Source organism: Melopsittacus undulatus, chromosome 2 (assembly GCF_012275295.1).
Source record: "Melopsittacus undulatus isolate bMelUnd1 chromosome 2, bMelUnd1.mat.Z, whole genome shotgun sequence".
NCBI lineage: Eukaryota > Metazoa > Chordata > Aves > Psittaciformes > Psittaculidae > Melopsittacus > Melopsittacus undulatus.
In genome coordinates, this window is record NC_047528.1 from 93042191 (window position 1) to 93063756 (window position 21566).

Consider the following 21566-nt stretch of genomic DNA (forward strand, 5'->3'; position numbering starts at 1 on the left):
ATCTGAGCTCTTCCTGGGTTGACTGGAACAAAACAATGTTCCTGGCAAATTTTAGAGCACCTTCAATTCTTATCAGGGAAATACATTAAATGTGAGTGCAGAACTGGGATCGAAATTCAGAGCCTGCACAGCATCACAATAAGACCTAGGCAGAAAACATTAATTCCCTTATGAAATCTAGTTACCTTCCACCCTGGACTAAAACTCAAACATTTCATCTTACTTTTACAAAGTGAATAGAGTCTCAGGCAGGTGGATGAGAAGAGGGAGGAAGGAGCCCAGGGCCAGTCTGCACAGTGCCTGGGCTGCAGAGGAGTTGTGAGATGGGTCTGTCAAAACCTCATCCAAACCTAAAACTTTTGACAAGCTGGTGAACTCCTTGTTTTGCTGCTGTTTCTTCAGCTAGCTGTCATGGTGACAGATTCAGTCCACAGACAGAGTGCTAATGAAATACTCTTGTATTCTGGACAGCACTCTCCCTCTGCCCCTACCACGGCTGCTGCAAGAGATTTGACAGGGGCTCCTGAGTACACATATGAAAAAGTTCAGACGCAGACTAACCCAAAGGTTAGCCCATGGACATGAAAACAGTGTCCCTCCTCAGGGCTTGCTCTAATATGTAAATCAGGATAGCAGCACCTGCAGCAGATAAACACACGTGTGAGCTTGGCTCACTTGAGTTAATGAAAATAACTTGCTGACACTGTAACACATGAGCATCCCTCCAGCTAGATGATAAGCTGTAGGGAATCAGTCACTGAACTTCAGGTTTGGTGCATACATAGTCTATGTATGAGTTATCCATTGAAATGGGGCCTGAATTTAGGAGACTGCAATGCCCTGAAGAAACTCCTGTGGACGGGCAGCTGCAGCTGTACAAGCTTGCTGGGAGCACTGCAGTGTGTAGAGGAGAGCATAGGAATAACTCTCCTGGTTAGGTTAATGCTCACAGGGAGATGCTTGTACACGTGAGGTTACTCCAGAGGCAGCCGAGCCTAGGCTGGTATCATTTACAGATGGAGCCAGGCAGAAGAAAGCATGATTTACACTGGCTGAGACGCACTTAGCCTTTCCTCTGAATCCAGCCGAGCACATCGAGGGCAGCCGGGACTCACAGTGCAGAAAACGGAATCAATATTTTAACTCTTTGCAAGCTGGTCAGCATTTGAGCTTGGCTACCCAAAAGGCTGGTGCCGAGGGCCAGATAACCATACGAGTTGGCACTTAATGTTTACTCGCCTACAGTGACACGCGCGTTGGGCTTTGCTCTTGCGCTCTGCCTGCACGCAGCTAAGGAGAGGGCAAGCCACAGGCTCAGCTCACCCATACCGGCTGCCGTTTTCTGCAGCGACCACACAGTGTCCCCACAGAGCTGTACTTCCATCCCTCCACCTACCAGCAGAAACACGTCCAAATGGTAGCTCATCTGCATGCCCATAAATATACCCCCCTCCAGCGCTGCTCAAACCCGTACTTACACGGTTAGAGTTGGCAGGAAAATGATTCTGACCTTCAATTGCGACCAGTCCACTTAGTTCAGGCCTGGTGAGGCGAGTACGGAGAGTCATAAAAAACCCCAACAAAAACCAACACAAAAACCCCTCCAACAACATATAAAGGTCAAAATTCAAGGTCTGCTGCTCATTGCTAAGAAATAACACCAGAAACCTCCCTCGTTTGCATAATACATTTCATGCTGAGACCTGAAACATACTGAAAACAAAGGTAAGCAGTGTTAGCCCCATTTCACAAATGGACAAGCAAGCCAAGTCCTCACAAAGGTGTATAGCTGACCTGAACCTGATTCGGCTCATGTCTACCTAGGCTCACCCTACCGAACAACATTCGAAAACCCATGCAATAAGTGATCATGTGGGGTTTTGTTTTCCTCTGCCCTTAATCTTTCCCTGTCCAAGGGATGGAGGTAAAGCAGTTCCCACCTTGCTATTAAAGTAGTTCAGCTGCCCATGCACGGTGGGAGCAAGCAACCTCCCTGGGCACACAGACCTGAGACCACCCAACACATACAGCAGCTGGTGTTTCAGAAGCACCCAGCCCACTTCAGCAACGTTTAGGACACCTCCATATCTGTGTGACCTCAACAGATATTCTGTGCATGTCAACAGCACTGCTGGAACACCAACATGTATCCAGAAGTGTAGAGCAATGTGGGTCATGATAATTTACCTCCCTTCCTTATCCTTTCAAACACAACTTGTCTCTTCAAAAGCTAAGCACTGCAGGTAGGACACAGGGTCCTCTCAATTACATCTCTGCATCACCTGACACCTGAGGGTGGGGCTCTGGGGCCACATAAGGCCCACATAGGCCTCACTTAAATGGGGAGGAGAGGTATGGGGGAAAGAAATGTAAAGTAAGGTTATGATTTCATAGAGCAGAGCTGCAGTGGCCATGGGATACAAAGAGATCCCTGGCCAGATTGATCACTGGGGGAAATGCAAATTGGAGGGCAGTGCCAGGCAGAGGTGAAAAAGTTACAGGATGCTTTCAAGACCAAGAGCAGGAACAATCATCTTGAGATGGAGAAAGATACTTCTTTGAGTATGAAAGTTTTCAGGAAGCCCACAGACAGGAAAGCTCTTGGATAAGAGAAAGATAACTCCTCACCCACCAGTAGGTTGCAGCAGATTCGAAGGAAAACCCGCAGCTGTCATCAGAGAGGATGGCAGTGACATGTCAGCAGACAGTGGGCCTTATCTTGCTACGGATGCATCACCAGCCTGGCAGCAATAGTCACTTTTTGGCTAGGATCATTGCATACTGGCAGCAAGCTGTCTGCCCCTAGGGCTAGACCACCAGCCCTGCCTCCTCTAGGTACCCATGTCATGCCTTCGCCTACCAAGGTCATGCCACCAGCCACCATCAGTCAGTCCATTTAGCACCTAGGACTCTTCTGCTATGGAGTCACCAGATGACACTACCATTTTTGTTGCTCCATATTAACTTGCTGAGAATTCTCCTATTGCTCAGGATGACACACAAAAATAGACCATGAGCAGCAAAAGAAGGGAACCAGTGAGTCCGGTTTTGAGCAATCTAACTTCATGGTGATGGATCATGGTAGAGGAACACAAGGGAGAGCTATGGAACACAGCCTTGTGGCCCTAGCTGCACACATGGAAAAGCACTGGGGATCAGATCCGAAAACCAAATGTTCACTCCCTCCTTTACCACATAGGCTTAAAGACATAGCAATACATGGGCTCCTGCCCTGTATCTGCCATCCTAGTGAAAAAGATTGTCTTACTCAGGAAAATCATAGCTGCCCTAACTTCCCTCAGTGCAGGCAAGTTGCCCCACACAGTTTCATTACTGATGGCACAGCCTACTCGCTGTGAGCAGTACATGTGGATGCAGGCCTGATCTGTGAAGAAACCCTTCATTCTGCCCTTCCCAGCAGACCAACAGGTGCAAGTTTGACTGCCACAAAGTCCACTGGAGGCCACGGAGTAAATTAGGGGGAACAAGCAGTCCTGAGGTCAAGTGGTACCTCATGCAGCAATGACGACCATGCAGAGCTGGAGGACAGCTATCACAGAAAATGCCTGCCAGAAATTGCTTAGTTGCACTGAGTCCTCCTGGTAGAAAGCCTCGACAAAATCCAATGGGATTGTTTCATTCATGTCACCCATTCCCCTACAGATCAGATCCGCTCTGCTTTGATCAGATCAGTCCAACAATGTCCTCCTCTGTGGCTGCAGGAAGTCAGGCAGGCAAAGTGGTAGGAAGCTCAACCCTATGTACTCAACATCAAGGCTGAACCCTTAAATTAGAGGCAATCAGGCCAACAGGGTCAGAGAGTTCCTTGAAATGGAGCCAGCAGGGTAACTGAGAGCCCTGGGGCTCTGTTTCAGCTCTATTTTTCCTCAGTCCTCTTGGTTTTTATTGTCTTTAGGGAGAGATGCCTCATGCACCTTCTTTTAAAGACTGTGATACCACAGACTTTAGCAAGCAGAACAGCAAATAGCCCTCAGCCCAGAGCTGCTGCCATGAATAGCTGGCAGAGAGATCTGAGGTCTGACTTGCTTATAGCTTGTTTAAGAAGAAAACCAGGGCAGCATGTGGCTTGTGACAATGCTCCCAGCCTTTCTCCCAGTATCGTGACCCATCTCTTCTGGGTACAGGCAATATGAATGAGTCCAGGATTGCACATTGCCCCAGTGATCAATGAGGAGCCTTCTTCTCTGCGTGGTGCCTCATGTGAGCTGCTTTCACTCCTTCCCTTCTGGTTAAGCAAGGCCTACAGGGTGCATGCAGGGCAGGGGGATCTCTATGGCAAACCTGTTGCTGCTGCTTATCCTCTCTGCACCTTCTGCCTCCATGTACCAAGCCTGGACTGTAGGACTTGCAGCTCGAGTTTCTCACAGCTGTAAGTTGGTCCCCAGAGTAAGGGGTGGCATAGGGAAGAGAGGGCTGACCAGCTTGCATATCTTTCCTGGGGCTGTGCTCCCTTCATGGAGCCAGTGGTCCCAGACATGCAATATAATGGGAGCTGGCTTTCAGGAATTTATTGCCAGAAGCTTCTCTGTGTGAGGCTGATGCAGATTGCTGTCCCTTGACCACAGGAAAAGGCTTCACACTTGTCAACCAGAAAGGGTTTTTACAACGCATGCCTTCCTTTGGACAAGTTGACCTGTAGGAGAGTCCTTCCCTGGCCCTTGGTATTTCACCTTATAGACAGAGCACCCTCCCCATCATGTCCCATCTCTGTCTAAGGCTGAGCAGCACCAACTCCTCACCTCTAGGACAGGCTGGTGTGGAAGGTGTCCCAGGTCTTGCGCCCAGCTTATCTCCCAGGCAGCTCTCAGGCACCCAAAGATACACTTGGCAGGAGCTCAGGATGTGGCTGAACTCCCCAGGGTCATTTGGGTGGAGGCTGCAGAGGGTCACACAGCACTGATGAAGACAGAGATCATCACATCCTGGAGACTGATATCTTGTGTCAGCAGTCGAGAGAGTAAAAACTTGGTGCAGATGGTGGGCAGAGAACTTCCAGGAAGCACTAGAACAACACACACAGTCAGAGCTTCTGATTGGGGTGCTCAAGGGCCACGTGGAGTGACCAAGAGAGGCACAGGTACAACCAAACCTTTTGTGACTTCATATTCAGGGGACAATGTAGGACACCACACATTCTGCCTATGAGCTCAAAAAGTGGGAAGGTGCTTTGCTATGTCCTGGACAGCAGGAACAGAAGAACAATACATCCAGTGTATGGCTGTGTTGACCTCCACAGTGATACTGGCCACACTGCAGTAATCTGCTGTGCCACACACATATCAGATGGCAGGCCTTCTCTGCAATGTGGTCATGGGACCACAGGATAATTCAGGTTGGAGGTGACTTCTGGAGGTCATCTAGCCTAGCCTCACACTCTAGCATGGTTAGCTAAAAGGATATGCATGAGGCAGGTAAGTTGAGACTGAGGATAAGTATTAAGGGGGGCTTGACTGAAATGCTGCAGAGATTTATGGGAGAAATGCCATACACTATGGAATGTCATACAAAGAGACAGATAGGGTGCTCTAGTTCTTTACTAGAGCATCTAAAGAGCAATGCAGATACAGCCAGGGGCAGTGATAACAGCCAAGAATGAAGATTTGTTCATTCACTGCTTTTGCTCTGGAGTTACTGCAGTAATTCCTAGGGTGCAGTGTTATCAGCACTGTTCTCAGACTAAAGCCAAAGCACAGCACTGCACCAGCTACTAGGAAGAAAATTAGCTGTTACAGCTGAAACCAGGACACTTATTGAAAGCATTTGGCTTCATAGCTGCAGGGACATTCCCCTCTCCAGTCTCACCATGCACATGCCTAGTGTCAAGGCTCCTGCCAGACCTCCTAGCTGCAACTTTTTAGCACTTCCACTGATGCAATAAGCTACTAATTTCTGACCAATTGCTTACGACTGTTCATTAATGTAGGTGACCTAAAAGTGTCTTTCTAGCAGTAGAAGCATGACGTTTAATTTTAAAGCTTCGAAGGTTCCCCATGCATGTCTGACGTCCCAAAATGGTGACAAAACCTGCACCTTTATCTCACCTACAGCTTGCAATTGCTCTTGGTCCTGAGCAAGCCTAGCTTCGTCGGCCTCCATGTAGTCTCTCTGCCGGTGAGATCTCTGTGAATGCAGCTTGCACTTTCAACAACGATGGTGTTCTTTCTGGCTTTTTTGACTTGCACAGTGTGTGCACATAGCCTCTTCACAGCTTCTAGCTTAGGTGTTATTTCTTAGAGTTCCTAATGTGTTAGCTAAGAAGTTGCTCTTATGGAAACATTGATTTCTTTCCCTTTTTTCTTAATGGCTTGGTGTTAAACTAGACAACTTCCTCATGCAGGTAATAATCCAATAACCAGCTCTAGTCACAAGATAGTTACCTTTTTAACCGTATTTCAGGTCGGATCCAGAAGTTACTACAGCTCCAAGCCCTTCACAGAGATCAGGTAGACTTTTTAAGCAGGAAAATTAAAAGTGATAGCAGAAAAAAGATGCCAACTCTTTTAATACCAGTCAGTCCTTCTTGTTTAACTGGACAAACAACTCCTTTACTCACAATCTTATAGACATTTCAAAAGACTGAGTTAACACTATTAGATGTTTAACTTTAGCATTTCTAGACCCTTGGGAACAGAGATCCTGATTTTGTGCTTACATGAGAAAAAAGGAACAGGAATTAGTTGCTGGCAGTTGGAGTGGCTGGTTGGCTGTGCTCTTATCCTGCAGGCTGTTGAACACAAAATGCTCCCTATAGACACAAGGAACATGGAGATGAGTTCAAAGAGCAAAGTCCATAACATATGACTGGGCTCTCCACTGATTGTGCCTGTCAAATTTCAACCCTCAGCAGATTTGCTGTTGCCCTTCTCAGAATTGTGGTTAGATATTTTTCTTCCCAAGCTGGAAAAAATTTAGGGTTTTTTTTCCACTCTCCCATAACATAGAAGTGACTAGATGTCTTTACTAAAACTTTTATTCATGCAGGCAGATTTAACCTTCAGGCAAACTCCAAGCATGGAAAACTCCATCTCTAAAGGTGAGTGTTTTGGAAAGTTAGGAGAGTGTAAAAAATAGGGGCTATAATGGAAACTGTTCCTGCAGTAGTAGGCAAATGATTGTATTACCATATTGGATTCCTTCTCCACAGTGTTTTATGCTTCAAGCCAACCCTGTAAGGCACAGTGCACCAAAGACAAACAGAGCCAACAATGAACTGACCAAAATTCAATGTTATTCCAAGAAACATAATTGAGGTGAAGTAAGTTATGTGGAATGGAAGTTGAGGTTAGCTGAACACAAAGACAAAGGAACTTGAACAGTTTTGGGTATGTGTAGTAAATACCTTTGCATCTGGTACAAATTGGAGATTGCCATGCAGAAAGTACATACCCTGGGCCAAAACAGTGGTTGGTCTTAAAAATATTTCAATTGTCTTTGAAAACTAAATATTGTTTCTCTAGGATTTGTGTTTGTGTAGCTTCAAGATATTCCATAGGGAACTCTGTAGAGTGCCAGTGTTAAGATAAAATTACCCTACTGAGGCAGAACTGAAAAGTTTAAAAGAAAGGCTCCTTTACCTCTGAGACAAGGTCCCTGATGAGTCTTTTGGAGATGGCACTTCTAAAGTTGTTAGTTGAGAAGCATGTGGTCCCCATTCCACCTTTCTGACAGTCTCTTCCTTGGTAGCTGTCTGCTTGATGGCTTTTTTCTCCAGCCCATGCTCTCTGCAATTTGTTAGTTTGGCCTTCCCTGTACACTTCTTCACTGAAGGAGAGAGATAGGATGGAGAAGGACTGCAGAGATCCATAAGCAATGGCCAAAATGATATTTCAGATCTCAAGTCCATTTTAGGTGCACGGCTGAACTGAGTAACTTTTTTTTCCTTTTGGGCTGAGGACTCCTGTGTTGTCCTTTCCACTTTGCAATATTTTTTTACTTCACAGTATGAGCTGCCTTATGAGCAAATTGCTACTTGGAGCCAACCATTCTGGGCTTGTACTTAAGACAGTTACCTGGGGAGATGGATCCTGTTAGCTTTAGTATATACAGTATGGAAACCTGCATTAAACAGCTCACACTAACTAGGCAAGAACGAAACAAGTGGTTTTAGGGTATGACTCATCTGGCCAAAAGTAGGCAATTGATTTAGAATAGATGAAATATGAAATATTTTATCTGCTTTTGCAATTTTCCTCTTTACCTCATGGGTTCCCGAGTCCATCAGATTTGAAAGATCCCTACACTGTGATCCTGTACAATGCTTAACTTCCCAAACCTTCCCTGACAGAATAGGAGATCGTGCTTCCTTTCTCACCCTGGCAGGCAGCTTTCTTGCACACTCACAGCTCTGGACATCAGGCTGTGCATTCACCAAGTCTTGTTTCTCTCTGTTCTTCAGCCTCACAGAGACATGTGGAAACCAAAGGCAGCACAAAAGAGCAGCTGAAGAAGGGAACACGACATACGTCTCTATGATGAGAGATCGTCTAACACAGAGGTCTCACGTGCTCATGCACTCTCAAACCTTCAAACCCACGCTGCAGCCCCTTGAGGTGGGTGTACATCAGTGCAGCTGTTCAAACTGCATGTCATGACCTCAAGGATGGCAACAATGAGGTCTGAGGAAACCAGAAGATGTTTGAGAGTCTGTGGGAAGTTTGGGAGGTGTCTTTCTCTTGTCCTCTCACTAATTACCCTACCGTCTCTTCTTGGCACATCTGATTTTCTTGAGTCACCTGCACAGGAAGGACTCCACTGTGCAACAATGGCACAAGTCACTGCTGGCCTAGGTTCCATTGTATCAGAAGGATGGGACATGGGGCACAGCAAAAGAGTCACTTGCATTTACAGTTGCCCATTTCCACTCCTTCCTCCTTCAGTTCCCTGGGAACATGTGACCCTGTCCCCAAGGCAGCTACCCTTTTGTCACATTTACTCCATATGTGCAAACCCTGACATTTTCTGGGCTAATCATACTCTGCACAGGTTGATCTACTTACCAGAGTTAGTTCAGGATGGTCTTTTTTGCCATCCATAGTCACTGTATTTTGTTTCAGGGTTGCTGCTGCTCCCTTCAATCGGGTGCTGTCATTTCAATGGTGGAAACACCTTTTCTCCAGGTTCCCAGAGCACAGCAAGGGGGGTAATAATGGCCGGGAGCAGCTGACATTTTCTTCTCTAGTCTTCACCTGGGTTTAAGATGTGTGTCTTTTCCCTTCCAAAGGCCAAGGAGGTCTTGCCTCACAGATGACTATAGCTGTAAGGTCTTTCAGGTCAATGGACTGGCTGTACAAGAGAGAAACTAGGATCACATACTATATATAGCTTGTCTTGCACCTTTTCCCTGTCTTGGACCCAAGCTCTGGTGTCCTGACTAGCTGTCAGCTGCACATCTGCATTCCCTTATGCCCCTTAAGGAACTTGCCCCCTTAGTTCCATGAGCAGATAACATCCCAAGACCTCAGGAAAGCCATGCTGGGTGGGTGAGATACAGAACAGCAGAAGCTATCCTGTGGACCAAGTTATGAAGGGCTGGAAGGAGAAAGGGCTGATTCAGCTTCACAGTTTGTTGGTCAAGGCCAAGTTCTGCTTACTCAGATCCATGCAAGTTTGTGGGATCCATGAATTCGGCACAGCGCTGTTTCAGTGAGGTGCAGGATATAAATATCTTGGTTTAGGTCTGGAAAGACAGATAGAGGGTTTCAACTCAGTTTAAGTGCTGCAACATGAGCTTCCCTAAGGAGCCTGTCTGAACCTGGAAGAGTTGGCTACTGCACTGAAAGATAAAACAGTGAAGAGCTAACACATCTTATAATGACTTGACTGAACCCAGATAATAATTTAAAGGCTAGTTTCCTGTGGGCCCAGGTGCAAGGGACTGTTGGGATGGAGCACATCAACTTTGGCCCGTCAACACTGCAGTTATTCTGAAGCTATCTGGCCCACAGTAACTCACTGGTTAGCTCAGGAAAATGCCAACCCACCTCTGCCTCCAGTTCTCAGAAATGTTAGCTAAACAAGACTCAGCATTAAACTGAGAGTAAACCAAAAATAGAGCAGGGCAGGGAAAGGAGTTTGCTGTTGCAAATTGACTAGAAGGCAAAGAAAGCTTGATCTTTATAAGTGTTTATTATAAAAACTACATGTGATAACGTATGAGCTTTAAGAGTTCAATGGGTGTACTTCAGGTATATAAGAAAAAAAGTGTAGGTTCTTCTTGTCACAGTAACTCCTGATGCCAATTCCATGTCACTGAAATCCAGAGAAATACTTGCACAGGTAATCATAAAGAACAGCAATGAAAATAGGACCATGTTAAGAAACCCACCATGTGAGAGTACCAGATCCACATGTTTCAAGTTTGCTCACTTGCAGTCGGGTCCATCGATGCTGTACACACTGATCAAACTCTCCCCTGAATCCTTTACTACAACTTTACATTGTGAATATTAATAGCCACTCTTGTTCTACCTGCCACAGACTTCAAATTATACCCATGCTACACCTACCATGAGCAAAAGTAGATAAAATCATGGTAGCTATGATATACTAGCACTTTCTGGGGAGACTTTCAGTGCCATGGCTTGTCATGAAAACATTTAATTCCCTGTAATTTTTTTGTTAGCTATGCAGCTAACTATCTGTTTGTGCCTTTGAGAAACATCACTGACACTGCTACTACCACAAAAAGGAAAAATAAGAAGATGAATACAGGCAGACATTTTTGCACCTGCATCTTTACCTTCACACATCTACCTTGTGTTTAAGGTCAGAAGAGCATGCTGGATGTATAAAGGTCTGAGGTGTGTACAGAATACACTTTATGTTTACCTCTGGAAACCTCTACTGTCCAGGAGCCAAAAGTCATACTTTTCCTGCTTTTTTCCCACCATTTTTATTACACTTACAGTGGCTCTACAGCTTGAGCAATTCAAAACAATAGCACTTCCAAGACATGACAGTGGTTGTGGCAGTTCATTGCTGCATTTCTAATCATCTCATTTTGCCCTGCATCTACATGATTTAGAATTCTCTATAGTGCTCTATAAATGGGTCTCCATTAAGTAATCCATAAAAATCTTTTAACCTAAGGTCAATGTTTGGCTTACAGTGACTATATTTAAATATCATTAGTGGAATACTGCATTTTGATTAATCTATTCCATATAAAGTAAACTCACTCTAATTTAATTTTTTTTAACTGTAGGCAGAGTACAAGATTCACATTTCTTCAGTAAAACTGAGGGGGTGAGAATATGATTTGATTACAAGAGTAAATATAAGATCATATGACTGAAAAATTAATAGCTTCCCTTATTCCAATTTAATCTATTAAAATAACTTTAGAAAAGGCTCAAGGCCTGAAATGTTTCGCTATTATGCCGTAAACCAGCCAAACAGCTTAGCAGAGTCCCCTGGGAAAAATCCTTGATTGACTTTCTGCATGATAACTGTATACTTAGGTTTTCAACCTATAGCTTTTGCAGCATTTTCTTACACATTCTTACATATTTTTAACAGCTGAGAATTTATTTGGCTTATTCATGATGAAAAAAAATCTTGTGGATATTTCAATTGAGTGTTTGTTGTTAACTGAGTTCAGACACAGGACTAATGTTTTCTGTCCTAGATAAATTCACATTGAGAATTGGACAATGTCATAACTGAGTCCCATCAAATAGATCCCAATATATCATTTAGATTTGATGAGGAAATATTTGTCTAAGGAAGTCTTGAGTTAAAAAAATGAAACACTATCACATCTAGTGAAAAATATAAAGCTCATTTCCCCGCAAAAAAGTAATATGTGCAATATCCATTGAAAACTTGGCTTGAAAATCCTTATTGTGTGGGTGCGGAACATCTAAATTATTCAGAGTGTTTGCTGGTGGGAGGTGGAGTGCTATTCCACTGAGATACCACATAAAAACTATTCCAGGTCACTCCTGAAAATTACTCCAGACCAAGAAGAGCCAAAGGATGCAATTGTTTCAAGTTTAATTGCCTTAAGTCCTATATGTCTCTCTGTTCTCCTTCACATACTGTAACCATCTGGGTAATAATGATAATGCAACCTATTGCAGGAGAATGAGTTGAGTCTTTAATGATTTCTCCTAGTAGAGTCTTATGCCTCAAAATGTCATGTACAATGCAGTACTCTGGATTGTTCTGGCCAGAGCTAAAGAACCTGAAGTGCTGTGGAGGAGCTTGCATTGTGATTGAAAAAACATGCCAGTTTGAAGAAGGTCTCCAATATTATCAGTCAAACACAACTTCTTGCCTTTAAATGCACTTTAACAAATTACCAGGAATTCCAAGGTGTCTGTAGTCTTTATGCTTTTAAGCTGTTAAGTAATAGCATTCAGTGTAATGGCAACAAGCTACTGTCAGAGAACAAGGATATGTCCATAGTTAGGGTAAGATCTCCCTAGTGCTGTAGAAGACAGGAACACACAGAAACAAACACAAACCCTCCAGTCATCATTCAACCTTATTATTGTGATTCTTTAAGGATTCTTTAGCATCTGGCAGCTAATAGTCTGCTGAGGTAGAGCTCCTATGGACACAGCTGTTTCTTTGATGCAAAGAAGAATGAGAGCATGAGTAAGTATTGTCAGAAACTCTTGTACGTAATAAAGATACACACTGAAGTTAAATACCTGAGGAAGTCTTAATGCCAGTGTTATCATCATGAAGGCTACTTCCACAGTAGCAATGACAAGCTGTGTTTGTCCTGAGGGGTTCAGTAAAAACCCTTCTCCATTTGCAAGACCTCCAGATGTATTTCCTGTAAAGTAAGTAGATAAACATTTAGTTAATGATCAACTTGTCCAGTATCAAAACTGGGAAAGGACTTTGTTTATTGCTTCAAATTTGCTCCATGCTAATTTCATGCAAACCACAGATGGCAGTGAGCTTCCCAGCTACACAGCCTAGGACACAGATTATGGATATAGATTCACCTGTTCTAAGCTGATAAAAAAGGCAATCAAAGATACCTGCAGACACATAAACACACAACCACTCAAACAGTAGTGGAGGCCTCAAGAATGGAAAGTTTCCTTCAGGGGTTGGCCTGACCCTTCCTTTCAAATACCTACCTTTCAAATGCAGAGCCTGCTTCCTCTTACAAAGCTGCCATGTCACTGTTTGCTGGGAGTAGGGCTCAAGATCTATCTGCTCACTAGATATCCACAGCCTGAGGACAGCCTTGAGAAAGTATCCCTTCCAGAGAACCTGAACATGTTTGCTCGTGACTTGCAGCTACTTTTTGTGACACAGACATTATTCAAAGTTTGCTCCCCAGAAGATCTCTCCATTGCATGGAACTGGCCATATGCCAGGAAGGTAGAGATTCAGACTACCTGCAGCTACTGAAACAGTCATTAATTTCCTGTTTCAGTTGTGCATGTCTTTAAACTGATATATACAGAAGGCCAAATAGATGTCTGCAAGAGCTACAGAAGGAAAATGTCACCTCCTAAAACTCTCACACCAACCACTTCTTTACACCAAGTTGAATCCAAACAGAGGAGGTATGTTTTGCTGTAACTGAGCAACTTGCTACCTCCAAAGATATGAGAGGTTTTTTTCTGTGGAAAGAGTGTAAGAAACAAGGCATATAATACAGTTCTTCCCCTGACACACCTTCTGTGTTTCTGGCAATCAGTGTTTTACCATTTGGGATGGAGGCTGTAGCCAGTGTTTATTAGCTACAAACAAACCTATCCTCTATGAATTTGTCTCATCTGTCTTCCAACTGATTTAAACCTTTGGCCTCCACAATATGATTAAGAGTTTCACAACTTCATTACACATTGAATTAAAAGTCCTTCCTTTGGTCTGTTTTAAAACCTCTGCCTGATACTTCCATTAGCTTCTCCTTGTTTCTTTTATTACCAGGAACAATGGGTAATCTTTCCCTGTTCCTCATTCTTTAGAATTTTATGAACCTATATTACCATTCATCTCTTTTCCAATCTCGTAGTCTCTTCTCCTACAGAAACCATTCAATATTTCTCAGCAGCTTTATTTCCCTCCCTTCTATCTTTTTCTAGCTCTGGTAACCATAACGGACCAGAACAGAGGCATAATCTATTCTATGTTTTGTTTTAGTTCTTTTTCTAGTCATTGCTACCTGTCTTTCTCTCATTTTGACCATCACTGAACACTGAGTTGGCTTTTCAGGGAACTGTGCAGACTCCCAGACCAATTTTCTGAACAGCAGCAGCTCAGCAGATCCTCACTCTGTTCATAGCTAGGGTAGTTTATTTCCCTCTGTATGGATTTTCATGTATGCATGAATACTGGACTTTGTGTGCTATTTTATTACTTGGTCATACAGTATTGTCAGTGCCTTCTGAAACTCTTTGCAGTTCATTTTAGACTGTAAAGCCATACATGACTTTTGTACTATTTGAGTAGGAACAGCTGTGGAATCTCACTAGTGGTCATTGCTAAGCATGATGGGCAGCACTGGTTCCAGCTGAGATCCCTGTGGGATCCCCCTGATGAGTTTCCCCATTTTTCTCTTTCCATTTTATCCAATGGCTCATTTATTTAACTGTCTATGCTGACTGGGCTTGTCAAAAGCTTTTCAAAAATCGCTGTTATCCACATGGTTCTTTATTCCATGAAGTGTAGTAGCTGATGCAGGTGACAGAGAACACATTGTAAGCATCAGTTCACCTGTACCCACTTGTTTTCCCTTTGTATGCTAGTGTCTAAGCCATCTAGTCCTGATAATTTGTTATTATTAATTTCATCATTTGGTTGTTCAGCTCCTTCTGATGATTCATCTTCCTACAGTTCCTCAGGTTTTACATGGTAAAGATATTCTCCTACATGGGAACTTCTGTATTATCCGCTATAGAAAAACGCTAGCACGATAAAGTTTACTGCTATAGCTGTTGCCAAACAGTTCTACCCATTTTTTCAGATAGTCATGGAGATTACTCGCACCTCCTTGGGAGCTCAGAACCAGGATATATTTACTATTGTATTTGCTTTGCTTTATGCTGTGCCTTGTGATAATGTTGAAATCTGTATTGTTTCTCATTTATAGATAGATCCTGTAATTATTCCATCCCTGTATAGTATTGAAAAACTTCCTGATGATTTCTTTCCTGAAACAGAACAATTAATTGAACATGCTGAAGTTGTCTTGACTCCTTTTATTAATAATAATTCAAGATACATTCACATGCTTTGGGGGGATCATTATTTAGATTTAATAAAGGGGGGTTTGGGAACTACTATTGCCTTGAATCAGATGTCCACCACTGCTATGCAATTAGATACGTCTCAAACAACTCCTCCTGACAACCTCAGTGACTATTACAATCCTCAGGAAGACTGGAAGCCCGTATTTGCAAGGATTCAGGAAGCTATTTCTAGTGTTGATCCAAATTTTCCTATTCCAGGAAGAAGAGCAGCTGTATCCTCTGAGTTGTATAAAGTTCAAGAAGACAATATCCAAAAAGCAAAAAGATTGCTATGGTGGCATGTTAATGCTTAAACTTGGGGTGAATCAGTTATGGCGTTGGTTCTTAAAGGTCTCTGCTTGCCACTGGAACTGTAAAGGCAGCGAAAGGATTGCTGTCCCTACAGCTTCTCATCCCCCACAAGACACCCAAGCCTGTTCTTCTCTGTCCCTGCATTAGCAGACAATCTGATGTGCAACCTTTCTCTCTTTCACTGGCTTTTTCTCAAAAGAACAGCCAGAAATTCATTTCAGCACTGTTCTTGTGTTATCATTTGCACAAGTTGCAAGGAGCGCGTTTTTTTTCCAGGGAATCTTGCAAGAGCTTTACAAGTCTTAGCCATATAGAAATAATTACCTACTACCTGTTGGCCAAACAGCTGCTCTAGTTTGACTCCTGCTCCTTTCTTTTTGGTTCCTGTTCTCCTGGAGAATTGCTAGCTATTGCTGAAATTTGCATTGTGCGTGGTTTTATTAATTCATCAAATGCCAATGAACTGGTTCCTCATTCTGTTTGACCAGCTGTTTCATATAATCTGTTGTTACAATTGGCTTTAAAAATCTCCCAGGAGGAGCACAATAACTCAAATTTGTCAGATCTGCAGTAATTCATGAAAGATGGTTAGTATGTGGAAATCCACATTTCTTAAACACAAGTATCAAGATACCAGTCCTATTGTTGAAACCAAGATGGGACTTCCAATATAACCCGCTTGTCACTTGCAGTTCCTTCCCCCCCTTCATATCACTGCATAGCCTGAAATTTTCCATGTTTGGTCTTAGTCCAGGATTCAATATTCAATATATTTTCTGTTAAGAGAGAAGAAAATATGTTCAGATTAGCACTGAGCAATCTGAGCAATTAAAAAAATTACTCAGATGCTCCTTATACTCAGATAACTCACGGAACATTTTCTTTAAAGCCTCACATTTGACATGTGTCTAAGAGGAATGTGTGGTTTGCCTTGATAGAAGAAATATGGTAATGAATGCTCAAACATTTTCTACATTGTAATTTGTAATTGTCCTTACTGGTTTAGCAATAAGTATATAAGTATAATGTTCAGAGAGTTTCTAGTTATGGTTGTTTGACTGCAACACAGAAGTTTTTGTTATCTTATTTGACTCAGGAGTTATGTAAGATGTCATTTGGAAACCACTGTCTGGTATATATGATGTCAAATGCATGTACCCTGAAGAGATTCTCAGAGTTTTCTTGACAAAACCTGTGGCTCAACACTTTTTTCTTGCAGCACCTCCTTACCTGTACAACAGCTCTGTATAAACCAGTTAAAGCTCTGGGTTACTGGCTGGGCTTAAACCACAACATGGGCATAAACCTCAATGTGGAATAACAGATTTTTAAATCATAAATTTTTTAATCCATTCTGGTATTCATAGGAAATTCTGTTAAATGCAATTAGAGAGGCAGCAACCAGATCTTTCATAAAAGTCCAATTCCATGATGGCATAAAGCAATATATGGTTAATGAACAGATACTTATATCAGTTTAGGCCTCATCTTCAGATTCAGCTGGTCAGAAAATGTTTGGTATCATCCATCACACACAGCCTGCTAACATAAGAGCAGTTATGTCTATGTGGAGATCTCCTAAAAGCAGACTAAGATCATCCCTATACTGCAAAGTAAGGTGGACATATAAGCTGGATTCAAGCACACTTCTCATCCATACAACATGATTTGCATATCCATGTCCTCCTTGAGAGGAACCCCACTTTTGCTGCCCATTGGCTTATTCATCCTTCCTGAACACAGCCCATTGACAGAAGAGCCAGGGCTCCAACTCTGGCCACTGAACTCCAAATTCCTCTGCTTTAGAGAGTCAGAAACCCTCCTGGCCACCAGTCCTCTGACACATGCATGAAAACAGGGTGGAATGGTGATGGGGGCAAGCCTAGACATCAAGCAGGTTCAGAGCCAGAGTGTGACACAGAAGTTGATGCTGGCTCCACAGCCTTATTGACAATAGCAGTGTCATGGTTCGAGCATGTTTTGAGGCTGTTTTTGTTCAAGGTTTTTTCCAGCCAGGTGGAGGAGGGGAGGCCGGGAGGAAGGAGAGACAGGACACCTGACCCAGGCTAGCCAATGAGGTATTCCATACCATAGCACGTGATGCCCAGGATGCATACTGGGAAAGAGAGGGCTGGAAGAGGGAGCTCAAGAAGAAAGACGGAGGAGGGAGCACATGGTGCTCGGCCGGGCATGGTGGAGTGAGTTATGGGTCGGTGGCTGGTGGGGTGTTGTATTCTTTTCACTTGTTATTGGCTGTATCATTAGTATTGTGTTATGCCTTAGCTATTAAACCGTTCTTATCTCAATCCATGGGGGCTGCATTCTTTGGATTTTCCTTCCTAACTCTCCGGGAGTTGGGGGACTTGGTTTAAACCACGACAGGCAGGTAGGGACCAAGAGTGATGTCTCCAATGTCAGGACTAGCATAAGTACTCTTAGACTGCCCATCTCACATGGCTGAGAAGCAGTGTGTTAACAGATAGTAATGAAAAATAGATCAGCTGTGGGAAGAGGAGCTTTTGTCTTACTGGGTACCCCAGAAGCAGCTCCCTAAAGAAACTGAAGCAGATGCTCCACCTCTCCTCTCTGTGCCTACAACAGCTTTTCCAGTCTGCACGGTTTCAGCCTGTGCAGCAGCCTGAAATGCAGACGATGCAGAAGTGGGTGTACTGTCCTTAGCTCTGATATCTAATTTTGTGTGTCTTAAGGAGACTGGCTCTTCAAAGCACCCAGCTGCTGCTCTGGGGTCTCATGCATAATTTACCTCCTCAGAGAACAAGGAATGTCTTTCAGCTTCATTAGCAGTAGGTAATCCTGCTGACTTTAGATGCAGTGAGATCCCTGGTTTAGCTTCCTTGTGGGAATGACTGCTTACAAATAAAACATAGCCAGCTTGCGGTTAAAGCACAGGATCTTTGCTCTATTCCTGGAATTGCAGCAGATTTCCTGTGTGGCTTTGGACAAGTCACGTAAGCCAAAGTATTCAAACCTGGGGCCAAGCCACTGGGTGCTCAGCAGCTTGAAAATCAGGTGTTTGTTTGTTTGGGTAAGTATAGATTTAGGACCCTTATTTTTGGCATCCACTTTTTTAAAAGTCTTTAGCCTGTGTGTCTCAGATTCAGCACCTCTATGGCCACGTTATACAGCCAGACAACCCCCCTGTGAAATCTGGGGATAGTGCTCATGGCAGGCCAATTGTCTACATCTGAATTTAAGTGCCTGTCTTTCATTGACAAGTCTGATCATGTTGGGCTTCATCTGTCTAAGCCAAGAACTTTCACCTATGAATGAAGAGGACCCAGGACCACACTTTAGCTCTTCAGGCCTTTTAGAGGCTCAGCATGTCACAGGTGGCAATGCTCTACTCCCTATCCAAACAGAGAAATGCAAAAATGATCATTTGTTCTGGTGTTTATTATACTCCTGCAGTTATACTTGATTTGGACAGTCATTGAATATCCCTTTTGTATTGTCAGTGGGGCAAAACTCAACACTTGCTAGGCAGCAAGGTCTAGCAGCTGTTCTCATCCTGAAAATTAACTAAATTTCTTTTTTTCCCCTAAAAAAGGAACCCGAGAATTTGCCTGCTAGTTTGTTTGTTCTCACCTCCCTCAAGATATAAGCCTTCTGTCAGGATACAATCACCAGAAAATATAATCTAGTACCTTTTTAAAGAGAAAAATGCAAGGTAGAAGTCCAAACCCACCAATTATTTTTCATTCCTTGTTTTAAATAACCTGTCAAAATAAACAAAAACCTTCTAGACTGCAACTTTCAGTGGCAATTTTTAGTGCTGGCTGAATTTTAACAGCCAACTTATAACAACAATACACCCTTATTGGCAGTGGCATGTATGCTACCATGGTAAAAACATTTTCGATGTGCAGACACTGTATGGTATTTTAATAGAAATATCCTTTTTATTTTTGCTGACAGACTCCTCAGGCAAAGCTGGTTGATTGGAGAAGCATACCCAGAGGCTGGCCAGCCACATGCTGTGTTCAACACACTGCTCCTACACCGGAGGGAGTTATCAGGAAGGAGGACCAGGGTATCTAATCTTAGTTCTCATTAAGACCTCCATTGTGGAGCCTAACTAGAGACACCAATGACGTATTTCATACCCAAAAAGATTGAGGACTTGTGTTGGGGTTTTTTTCCTATATAGAGTAAACCTGTCAGATGATGTGGAAAGAAGCAGGTACAAAAGCAGGTGAAGTCTCTAAAAATACTGGTGGTGAGTGAGATTTCCTAGCAAAGTGGATTAAAAATCCAAGGGAATCTTTAAACCAAATATTGGCTTTTGTAGAACAACAAAACCAGGATAGTGTTTCCACTCAGCCATAAAAGTTACTGCGGTTGTGTAATCATGTTGAGTTGTGGCCTTAGGAGAAGTTATAAAGCAGCTGCAGCAAATTAACTTTTCAAAAGTTATTATGGATTGGATGGAATCTAGAAAATTCCCCCATGTTATTTTTTTTAATAGAACTGTAAAATGAACAGCCGTGGATGGGATCTCATCTCAGGCCTCTCACCCTGCACAAGCACAGACCTGAACACTTCAAGGGGAAACATAAAGCCGACAGCTCCCCTTTGCCCAGAACAAACACCCTCCTCCCAAAAATAGGTGGACATCGTTTTTTCTGTCTAAGTGCCTGATTTGGATCCCACAGAATTCAGCCACAGGAAAGCCGCTACAGAGGTCTGATAGACCTTAGATAAGGTATAAGTTTGTGAGGTGACCTCAAATGACTGGCTTCTTGCAGAACAGTTGGGGATAATCACACCTGAGAAAGGGGGGTGTAACACCAGAGAGAAACCCACGGGAGGGTTGCCACAGCTGGCACAGGGGCAAATCTTGTGTTCAGTATGGTGCTGTAAATGGGAAGTCACTGGTTCTCAGATTAAAACACAGCACTCTGTCTCCTGCATTCCAGCAAGCCCAGAACTCGGCCAGAACAAAACCCTCTGGCCTCACTTGGGAAGAAGTTACAGTCACTCAACTAATAGGAAGCACCTTGACTTTCTAGGAGGAGGTAGCTGCCGACCTTATCCAAAGTGTAGTTTGTGAAAAAACAGCCCAGCTTTGCAGAGCACTTTGAGGTTGCTGAGCCTGTGGAGTAAGCAAAAGACAGAGGATCCATACAACAGCAGGAAATAAACCAACAGTACTGCACAGAAAGATGTGAAGTAAACCAGAAGAAGACATTGGTGTCTTGGTCACCACAGTCATTAAGTATTTGGGCTAGAAAATTTGTCATTTGGGAAATCAACATGCTTGAAAACTCCTGGACTGAGCCATGAGAAAATCATACAGTAATAGCCAGAAACATGTGGGGTGGAGGGATGCAGGCATATTAGAAAAAGAGCAAGCCTTGATGATGAGCAAAATCCATACTGTAACTGATTTAGGACAAATGCCTTACATCTTAACTCATAAAAGCTCTTGAATTAGACCTTAAAGAAGCAAGGCACTAGAAACGCATTACCTCTGACTTTTTGTCTGTTTTGTTCTGGCCAGTCAGTGATCTGAAATGTACATACCTGTCTTTTGACTCATCATGTGTAACAAAATGTGAAGCACTGGAGCGACTCTAGGACATGGAATTCCAGGTTCTTGTGGCTGCACAGGTGACAGTCTCAGAGCACTTGGGTTCATGTCTAAATGCAAAAGAAAGAAGACAGTGCTTCCATATATGCACCCTCTGAGTACTTAGAAACATGAATTAGCTGTGCCTATGGTATTCTTAAGAACAGGGTACATGGCATTTCCATGTCTACTGAAAGCCAGCTAGCGTACCAAATCTGAAGGATCTGGCCCATTGCAATAGTAGTATGTGACATATACAATGTTTCAGACCTTCAGAGTGTTCTCTCAGCATAAATTAATGACTTCTCACTACCATTCATGTGAGACAGGTATTTAGACAACTAAGGAAACCAAGATCCTATTTTTGGAATATTCTGGAAGGAGGAAGTTGAGTTGGTCTACCAAAGAACTTGAAACAGAGCACACAAATGCCTTTCATGCAG

The 21566-nt window shown here is 43.2% G+C and overlaps 1 protein-coding gene across 5 annotated transcripts in view; it reads right to left on the minus strand.

Annotated features, from left to right (window-relative positions):
* The window catches only part of KCNE2 (potassium voltage-gated channel subfamily E regulatory subunit 2), a 38713-nt gene extending 17526 nt beyond the window's left edge, over window positions 1–21187 (minus strand). The window contains exons 1-5 of one of the 5 annotated variants that reach the window (XM_031051460.2): window positions 21078–21187; window positions 12678–12805; window positions 9612–9697; window positions 9018–9303; window positions 7596–7782 (exon numbers count right to left, since the gene is read on the minus strand). The gene's annotated coding sequence lies outside the window, so the exon portion shown is untranslated. Of the gene's footprint in view, window positions 1–1478; window positions 1543–4760; window positions 7783–9017; window positions 9320–9611; window positions 9698–12677; window positions 12806–21077 lie in introns of those variants that run through there. The other 4 variants (XM_031051459.2, XM_031051457.2, XM_031051458.2 and 1 more) reach the window with 4 other exon arrangements.
* Window positions 21188–21566: the final 379 nt, after the last annotated feature.